This window comes from Coregonus clupeaformis, unplaced genomic scaffold (assembly GCF_020615455.1).
Source record: "Coregonus clupeaformis isolate EN_2021a unplaced genomic scaffold, ASM2061545v1 scaf2099, whole genome shotgun sequence".
Taxonomy (NCBI): Eukaryota; Metazoa; Chordata; class Actinopteri; order Salmoniformes; family Salmonidae; genus Coregonus; species Coregonus clupeaformis.
The window spans coordinates 78,770-88,386 of NW_025535553.1; the positions used below are offsets into that span (position 1 = coordinate 78,770).

A 9,617-nucleotide genomic window follows, 5' to 3' on the forward strand; every position below is an offset into this window, starting at 1 on the left:
CTCGTCGTGTTTGGAGGACAAAGAATGCTGAGTTGCATCCAAAGAACACCATACCTACTGTGAAGCATGGGGGTGGAAACATCATGCTTTGGGGCTGTTTTTCTGCAAAGGGACCAGGACGACTGATCCGTGTAAAGGAAAGAATGAATGGGGCCATGTATCGGAGATTTTGATTGAAAACCTCCTTCCATCAGCAAGGGCATTGAAGATGAAACGTGGCTGGGTCTTTCAGCATGACAATGATCCCAAACACACCGCCCGGGCAACGAAGGAGTGGCTTCGTAAGAAGCATTTCAAGGTCCTGGAGTGGCTTAGCCAGTCTCCAAATCTCAACCCCATAGAAAATCTTGGAGGGAGTTGAAAGTCCGTGTTGCCCAGCTGACAGCCCCAAAACATCACTGCTCTAGAGGAGATCTGCATGGAGGAATGGGCCAAAAATACCAGCAACAGTGTGTGAAAACCTTACAGAAAACGTTTGACCTGTGTCATTGCCAACAAAGGGTATATAACAAAGTATTGAGAAACTTTTGTTATTGACCAAATACTTATTTTTCACCATAATTTGCAAATAAATTCATAAAAAATCCTACAATGTGATTTTCTGGAAAAAAAAAATCTCATTTTGCCTGTCATAGTTGACGATGTACCTATGATGAAAATTACAGGCCTCTCTCATCTTTTTAGTGGGAGAACTTGCACAATTGGTGGCTGACTAAATACTTTTTTTCCCACTGTAGCAGATGCTCTTATCCAGAGCGACTTACAGTTAGTGAGTGCATACATTTTCATACATTTTTCGACTCCCTCTCATTATCCTCTTCTTGCTGGCCCATTGTTGTTTCACCACATATTCTTTCAGATTACTACTCACTACTCTTTGCATTTGCTTGGAGCGGGGTTTCCGTGTGCTTGTATTTCTCCCATAACTCATCAAGGTGCATCTGCCTTGCAGGAATATTCCAGTCACTCTCTGCCTTTGAACCACGCGCTACAAAATGCCCTTTTTCTCCCACAATAGAGGCTGGTTGGGTATTTCCCGCAGACACACCTGCGATGGCTCCTCATCACCGAGGTCGTCAGGCACTAACGGAGGCGTCGGTGCTTGTAATTTCCTGGCGGTACTGCTGCTAGGGTTCAGTCTTGGTGGCTGCAGGCCTCTCTCGGGTTGGTTACCTCCTATGTCACTAGGCTGCAAGACGATTGCGCAGGTGCCTTTGCCTTGCTGGGCTCAGCGGCCTTGGCCTCTGTGATTAGCATCGGCTCAGCGGCCCTAGCTTGGCTCTCTGTGGCAGGCTTCTCCCCTGCCCCGCCGCTTTGATCCGATGCTGCCGTTGTGCCCTGGCGAAGCCACTTTCTAATATCCATCATACTATCAGCTACCTACCTACAGTGCCTTGCAAAAGTATTCATCCCCCTTGGTGTTTTTCCTGTTTTGTTGCATTACAACCTGTAATTGAAATGGATTTTTATTTAGATTTCATGTAATGGACATACACAAAATAGTCCAAATTGGTGACGTGAAATGAAAAGAAAAACGTTCAACAAATCCAAAAAAATTAATAATGGAAAAGTGGTGCGTGCATATGTATTCACCCCCTTTGCTATGAAGCCCCTAAATAAGATCTGGTGCAACCAATTACCTTCAGAAGTCACATAATTAGTTAAATAGTCCACCTGTGTGCAATCTAAGTGTCACATGATCTGTCACATGATCTCAGTATATATACACCTGTTCTTAAAGGCCCCAGAGTCTGCAACACCACTAAGTTAGGGGCACCACCAAGTAAGCGGCACCATGAAGACCAAGGAGCTCTCCAAACAGGTCAGGGACAAAGTTGTGGAGAAGTACAGATCAGGGTTGGGTTATAAAAAAATATCAGAAACTTTGAACATCCCAGGGAGCACCATTAAATCCATTATTAAAAATTGAAAGAATATGGCACCACAACAAACCTGCCAAGAGAGGGTCGCCCACCAAAACTCACGGACCAGGCAAGGAGGGCATTAATCAGAGAGGCAACAAAGAGACCAAAGATAACCCTGAAGGAGCTGCAGACCTGTTTCAGTCTTCCAGAGATTTGAGACTGGGACGGAGGTTCACCTTCTAGCAGGACAATGACCCTAAGCATACTGCTAAAGCAACACTTGAGTGGTTTAAGGGGGAAACATTTAAATGTCTTGGAATGGCTAGATGTGCCAAGCTTATAGAGACATACCCCAAGAGACTTGCAGCTGTAATTGCTGCAAAAGGTGGCTCTACAAGTTTTCTGTTTTTTTGTCTTATTTCTTGTTTGTTTCACAATAAAAAATATTTTACATCTTCAAAGTGGTAGGCATGTTGTTCGTAAATCAAATGATACAAACTCCCAAAAATCCATTTTAATTTCAGGTTGTAAGGCAACAAAATAGGAAAAATGCCAAGGGGGGTGAATACTTTCTGAAGCCACTGTAACTGTTAAAATTAGCTACATTTCATCCAGCTGCATGGTGAAACCAATTTTTTTGTAGTAGGTAACTTTGAAAGTAAACTTAAACGGTCAAATTGACCCCGCCCTTCTACTGTGAAGGCCAATAATTTTTTTTTTTTCTTCATCAGATTAAATATGTGTTTGATGTACAAATGATGCGTGCAAGGGGAGTTGCATGAATGAAGCATACACAACAAATTGGTTGGGCATGATGGAGGCTGATTGTGGGACAGAATAGGGATACAAAACTGAGGGGGCACAACATTCCAACCAAGGGGGCATTTCCCCTTTTGCACCCTCGTCCGCTTGGCCTGTCACCTGTAATCTTTTAATTGACAACAGACAACAAATATATAAAGATAACTTTATCCCATTATTCAACAATATGAAAGTAGATATAATTAAATGTAACAATCATCCCATAAACATTGCATGGCTACCAATGTTTTTATATTTATTTTCAGTAATACCAATTACCCCACCGAAGACATTCTTTAAAAAAGTATACTCGGTCATAACACAACTTTATACTGTATGTACAATTAAGTGATAATGACCAAGAAGTCGGTATTTGGAGGATATATTGGCTTTGAGGGCATTATCACTTTTTATACAACGGGTTACCAACATATTCAAATAATGATTGACATATTTTCATTAAAAATGTTATTTTTATGAATTTATTCATACTATTTCATCCATCCACAAGATATAGTCCCAACACAAATCTAGGTTGCTACCAGCCGGCTGGTCATTCGTTCTATCGGTTCGGTTGCCAGAAACGCGACCCAGTCGTTCAGTCTTTTTGTTCTGTATCTATGGACGCGACCCAGTCGTTCGTTCTAAATGTTCAATTGCCGTACTGGCTGGCAACATTCTTATCCCTTGCTTGCTAGCTAGCTAACTACAGCTAATTTACAGTCACGTCACACAGTGCAGCCCGAATAACAACTGTAGCTGCATTTGCATTTGTTGAAGCTGTTTTCTGGTTACATTTATTTGGACACATCCATTACAATGAGCTAATGAATTAATGATTAGACCCACCCGTTGTATAAATAATAATAACTCATAGAATAAATAGGAACGTTTTACATGTCCCTAAGTCTGAGTGTGGTTTAAACGTCCAGACATGGAATTGTATCAACTCGCCACGCAAGGTTTTTACTTGCGACATATTGTTAAATGCACTAAAGAGGAACAATGGCTACATATTAAAGATGCGCATGCTCAATCCCCAGAATATTTTTATGTGTTTTGTCAAAGGATGGAGCTAAGAAAATTAACAACTTCATAGTTAAGAACACTATAAGAATGTGGAAGAAAATGAAACGGATTCTACAAGAACCGATATCACTCCTGAAAAACACACCCCTATATATGAAGGTAAAATAGTGCCTTAACCTTTTCACGCTTGAGTTCCAAATATCTATAGGTCGCGCCAGCATGAGATTTTCTTATGCGTGTGATGTCAGAATTCACTGTTCCAAAATGTGATTGTTACTCAACAGGACAGTTTCACACACACACCTGGTACATATCCCCTCATCAGTCTCTGTATAATTATTCCCTCTGCTCCCCCAAGTCTTTGTGTGTTATTGTTCCATGTGGAGGTGTTACTAGCTTGTTATGTTACTTTTATCGCCGGGATATTCACCCGTGTGTTTTGTTTTCCCAGTACGCATTTAAGTCGCACTGTATTTGGTTTACGCATTGCTGCGGACAGCTGTATTGGCCAAAACACCATATTCTTTGATTCACACCTCCTGCGCCTGGCTCTGTCCTACTCACCTTGTTGCAGCTTTATTATGTTATAATTATTGTTTCTGTATACTGTGTTGTCATTTCTAAAGTAGCGCACCGTATGTACTGTATGTATGGAGTATAATGTATTTACTGTTTATTCACGTTTTCAAGTACTAGTAACAAATCATGCATTCCGATTCTTGAATAGATTGTAATGGACACATATGATGTGTGTAAAATACTTTTTTGAAGGTTGTACTGATTATGATGAGCTAAGCTAATTGCCAGCTTTGTTTGGCGCCGTGTTTGTTGACATCATACAATGCATTCTGGTTGTCACGTAAATGTCTGTCAGACTACAGATGTTATAACAAAACGACGTGAAGGGCTGGTTCACTCATCATTCGAGTGAACTTCCAGAAGTGAATGATGGTTGATGACACACACTCTTCAACATGCATACTATCTTTGGTTGACACGAAAAAACAAACATGGTGGTGCTCAAAAACGACCCATCGTCAGATTACTTTAGATTTTTAGAAAGTGTTTTAGAGTGTTACAGAATAAAAAGGTGAGATCTCTCAGATTCTATCTTGATTAGCTAGCTTGATGTCAATGTCGAACCAATGCAATGATATTCATTTTATTGGCTTGCAGTATTAGCTGCTTTTCCTAAAAATGGATATCTGAAATAACTAGTTGTTGTTGTTCTATTGTCTGTTAAATGTTACAGCCACAACATCATGATCATTTTGTCATGCATCAGCAGACTAGCTCGGAGGAGAAAAGCCTGCTTTGGGTGAGCTATCTAGGACAACATCAACTAGCTAGCTGCAGTATCAGATAAACATGTTCAGGAAAAGCATGGATAGAGCTAGCTACCTGTAGTATTGTATTATTTTAAACCACCTCGTGCACATCATCTGTGTCTGTGTTACATTCCATATGATGTTTTGATATATCTGTACTTTATCGCTATCTTTCTCAAGTTGTACAACTCATCAGCATGAAGACATTGATTTCTGTATGAATTGTCAAGTGGACTGAATTCCTATAATTCCATAGTCCTCTATGTCTGATGTGCTGGCGTCCTGAGTCGGGGCCTTTTTAAACTCTACTCCCATCTTTGTCACTGGCTCAGAGGGCATCTCTCACTCTTTAGACCAGTCAGCATTTAACTCTTCTGAGCTCTGGCTAAGTTCTTCACTTTGCTGCTCCACATATTTTGATTGATTTAGGCGGGACCAGAATTGAACTTCTGCATGCTAAATCGATGAGGAAAAGTGTTGTTTGTGATGGGATTCGCAAGATATTTAATTGAATACCAGTAATCCCAATTTGTGAATTGAAAGACAATCCATCAAATGCATATTCAACACTAACATCAAAACCAACATTTATTTTCAAAAGTTTTTTACGTACTTATTTTAAATGTTTACATTTACAGCTAAAATTGGTGTACGTCCTTTAGTGGTATGGCCATCTGGGATGTGACCAATAAAATAAAACGTATCTCCCTCATCTGTCTTCTTGAAAACATTATCCAAAAGTACATCTACAGTTCATGTAAAGTTCATGTAAAGACCTCGGGCATACTGGCCGTAGTACAAGGACTGGGATAGAGCTGTTTGTGTTTGTGTCATAGCCATCTGAATCTGGGACTGCGAACTTGAGTTGATGACATCGGTCTTCTTCAAATCGATGAATTCCGGGGTGTTTCTCCTCTCGTTGCCATCCTTTGAGTCCTCCTTTTTGTATTTACCGTCTTGAGGGGTGGAGGCCATATGGAAAGCAGCTGTGTTTGACTGGCCTGTCTGCATGTAATTTTGGATATAGTAGTGGTCATATCTGTGGTAAAAAGGAGACTGGGGGTCTTTGACAGGCCCTGCAGGAATAGATGCAGCCGGAGGAGTCTTGGAATTTGGATTGTTGTTTGAGTTCATCTCAGAGGCCGAGCTAAACCTTGGACTTTTAGACCTTGTGCCTGAACGGCAGTCTGATACCCCATCATCACCTGCATCCGATATGTCTGAGTATGCAGGACTGGTAGTCTTGGTGGTGGTGCCATCTCCACTTCCAAGGGAGCCACAATCCAGTCTTGAAGAGCTACCTATGAAAGGACTAGGAGCGTTGTCAGTGAACGTGTACACTTTGTCAGCTTCGGCTCTGATGCTGGCCATTCTACTCCTCTTGAGACTCTTTTAGACCGTTCACAACGTCTTGTTTGCTCAACTGTTCTTTCAGAAGGCTTCCAGAAGGTTCCTTTTCCAACATCTTTGCCTCTTCCATCTTTTGGCTGAATGCTATCGCCATTAGAGGTCCTTGTGTCTTCATTATGTTTGTCTTTTAATCTTTGTTTTTCTTTTTCCTGGTCTCTTTGCAAGTGACTAGGTTGCTTTCACCAGACTTGTCTCTACCATAATATTACATTTTGGCTTGATGGGTTTAAGTGAGAGGTTCTTTGTTGTGGTGACACTAACAGCTGCTGATGTGCGGGACTGCTGGGTAGTGGCCTCTGTTGTGTTGAGTTGAGAACAAAGTGCTGGGGATTGCAATGAGCTTTGGGGGAGCAGGAGCAGGAGCAGGAGCTATAGGCCTGTTGGTCCTAGATTGAGAAAACACTTCTCAACTTTCCCATTAGCCTTTTTCCCTTTATCACACACTCCCTTCTTATCGATCAAACCCTCGGCTTCAAGCTTAGGCATCTCCACATAGGAGTTCCTATCAGTAACAAGGCAATTCTCCAGCACCACTGTCATGTTCGAGATGATTGGCAAGTTACTCAAGTCATCAATGAGTCCCTCTTTGATCAACGAATTCCTCCTCGCTTTAGAATTCACAGTGGGACTATAGTCAGCTATTGAGCATTAATCGCCTGCTCTTTGGAGACCCCTATTGTAGAAACCTTATGTAGAGGGCTGGGCTTCTTTGATAAGCTATTGGTCATTTCGGAGCAGTCAAACATCACGTTAATGAGGGACTCCTCACAGTCAGACAGTTTGTCCTCACTCTCAGCCTCAAGCTCTGGCTTTCGGTCCACATCTAAGTGTGCATGTGTCTGGTGGTCCCGCAGCCCATTGATAAGGTTGTATTTCTTGTTACAGGTCGGATGGGGGCAGTCTATCAGTATGGGAGAGGTGCACACCGGCTCCATAAATGTAGGTTCCGACATTCCCTGTGGTGTGGAAGGAGCACTCTGGGACTTGGCACGGATCCTCTTCCCATTTCCATTCTTCATGTCCTCGGCGACTAAAGTCAAATCCAGATCAGCCGGTGGTTTGTTTTCCCTCTTCCCAGACGGGAGGAAGTTAGGCTTGATCTCCTCCACTGTGAAGAAAGGGGGTGTCCTGCAGTTATTAATCAGATTGAGACTCCTCTTCTGCCCTTGCTGCGAATGCCCCGCTGCAGCTCTTATGTGGCAGCCCTCTGACCTTGGCGAGCACAGGTTCAACACAGGTCGATCTGGGATGGCCAGGCGCATTCTTTACTACGGCCACATCCACCTGGTAGATCAGAGTCACTGGACGGTGACTCACAAAATCTATTAAAAAAATATATATATACTGTATATATAGTCAACCATACAAAATGTTAATAATATAACTACTCATTATTGAATACTTACAATGGTAATGGCATGCAAGTAATACAGTCACTAACAGCTTTCTTGGAAACAGCAAAATAGCATAGTCATATTGTCATCATATACTATTTTTTTGAATTATGAATATTTACTGTCTCCCGTCAATATTACCTGGGTGGTGCCCAGTCATGCTTGGTACAGTCCAAAAGAGTTCCCACGTAGGTTCTTTTTCTCCATGTTACATTGACTACAAGGACACCTACAATTCAAACAGCAAATGAGTAGTATGTTACATTAAAGAAATGTTACAATGATGTGTTTTGAACTGTGGCATGCTACTAATGACCATCAGCAGCATCAGAGCTTGGAGAATCTAATTACCGTGACTAAATGGTCACGTGGAATTTGACTGCCGTCTTGACTCGTGACCGGGTGTGGCAATACGGTCACTGTAACAGTCTAGGCATGGATGGAGGTGCAGTAGACAACCACGATTGCATTGTGATTACATCGAACTAAGAGATGGGATCTTCTTTTGGGGCTTTTACGGAGGCTTGAATATGCGTCCCAAATGGCAACCTATTCCCATATAGTGCAATACATTCGACCAGGAACCATGTAATGCACTAAATAGGGAACAGGTTACCATTTGGGACATAGTCTTGTTTTTACCACAGCAACAACAAGGCTGAATGATGTAGTACTGTTTTTTTTACACCAAGAATGGATGGCATTTTAAAAACAAGTCCCCCACTGTGATTTCTCCAAGACAACTGAGAGTCGAGAATAAAGATAATCGAGAATCAAATAGTTATTGCACATTATTATTTTACTCTGTCGTATATTCAAATGCTTTCATAGCATTTGATTTGTCAGACTTTTTTAAAAACAAAAATAATATCACATTTTGCCTTATGAAAATGTATCTTAGAGGAAAATGGCTGTATGAATTACTTTGAATTCTGTCCCATTGTCTTTAAAGTAAAAACTAAAAGCTGTGAACCACAGATACAAATGTATTTGTTTGCTGTGACAATGTTAAGGAGCTCTGCAATTGCATTTTGATATGCATTCATCAAAAGCTAGCTTTCAGTCTGGGATGTGAAGTTGGTGGTCTGCAATTAACATTTGCTTAATCAATATGCACTCGGCTGTCACACCTGATCGGTTTCACTCTGTCTTGTGCTTGTCTCCACCCCCCACCAGGTGACTCTCCCATTTGTCCCCCATTGATCCCCTGTGTATTTATACCAGTGTTCTCTGTTTGTCTGTTGCCAGTTCGTCTCGTCAAGCTTACCCGCGGTTTTCCCGTACTCCTGTTTTGCTCTAGTCCCTGTTTTCCGGTTTTGACCATTCTGCCTGCCCTAACCCTGAGCCTGCCGGCCGTTCTGTACCTTGTGACACTGTTCTGGATTACCGACCTCTGCCTGCCCCGACCCTGAGCCGCTTGCCATTTCTGTACCTTTCAGACCCTGCTTACCTCTACCGGAACTGCTTTGCTGGAGAGTTGGGAACCTGTCGGGTATTTCTCGCTCAGTGTTCCCTCATCTTTGAGCTGCAGCCCTCCCCCTTCCCGTTGGACTGGTCGAAGATAGCATACCTCATCACGCTGATGTCCGGAAGGGCTCTCGCCTGGGCTAAGGCAATGTGGGAACAACAGTCTTCCATGTGCTTCAGTCTGGAGGAGTTGTGGGACGAGGTGAATAAGGTTTTGATTCTGAATTGTCCGGGAGTTACTAGGCTGTCCGGAAGTTACTCCAGCTTCGGCAAGACTCCCCGACAGTGTGACAGACTATACGGTGGATTTCCACGTTGGGGGC

The 9,617-nt window shown here is 42.3% G+C and overlaps 1 pseudogene; it reads right to left on the minus strand.

Annotated features, from left to right (window-relative positions):
- Window positions 1-5,629: 5,629 nt before the first annotated feature.
- Window positions 5,630-9,251, minus strand: LOC123488255 (annotated as a pseudogene).
- Between the last annotated feature and the right edge of the window lie 366 nt (window positions 9,252-9,617).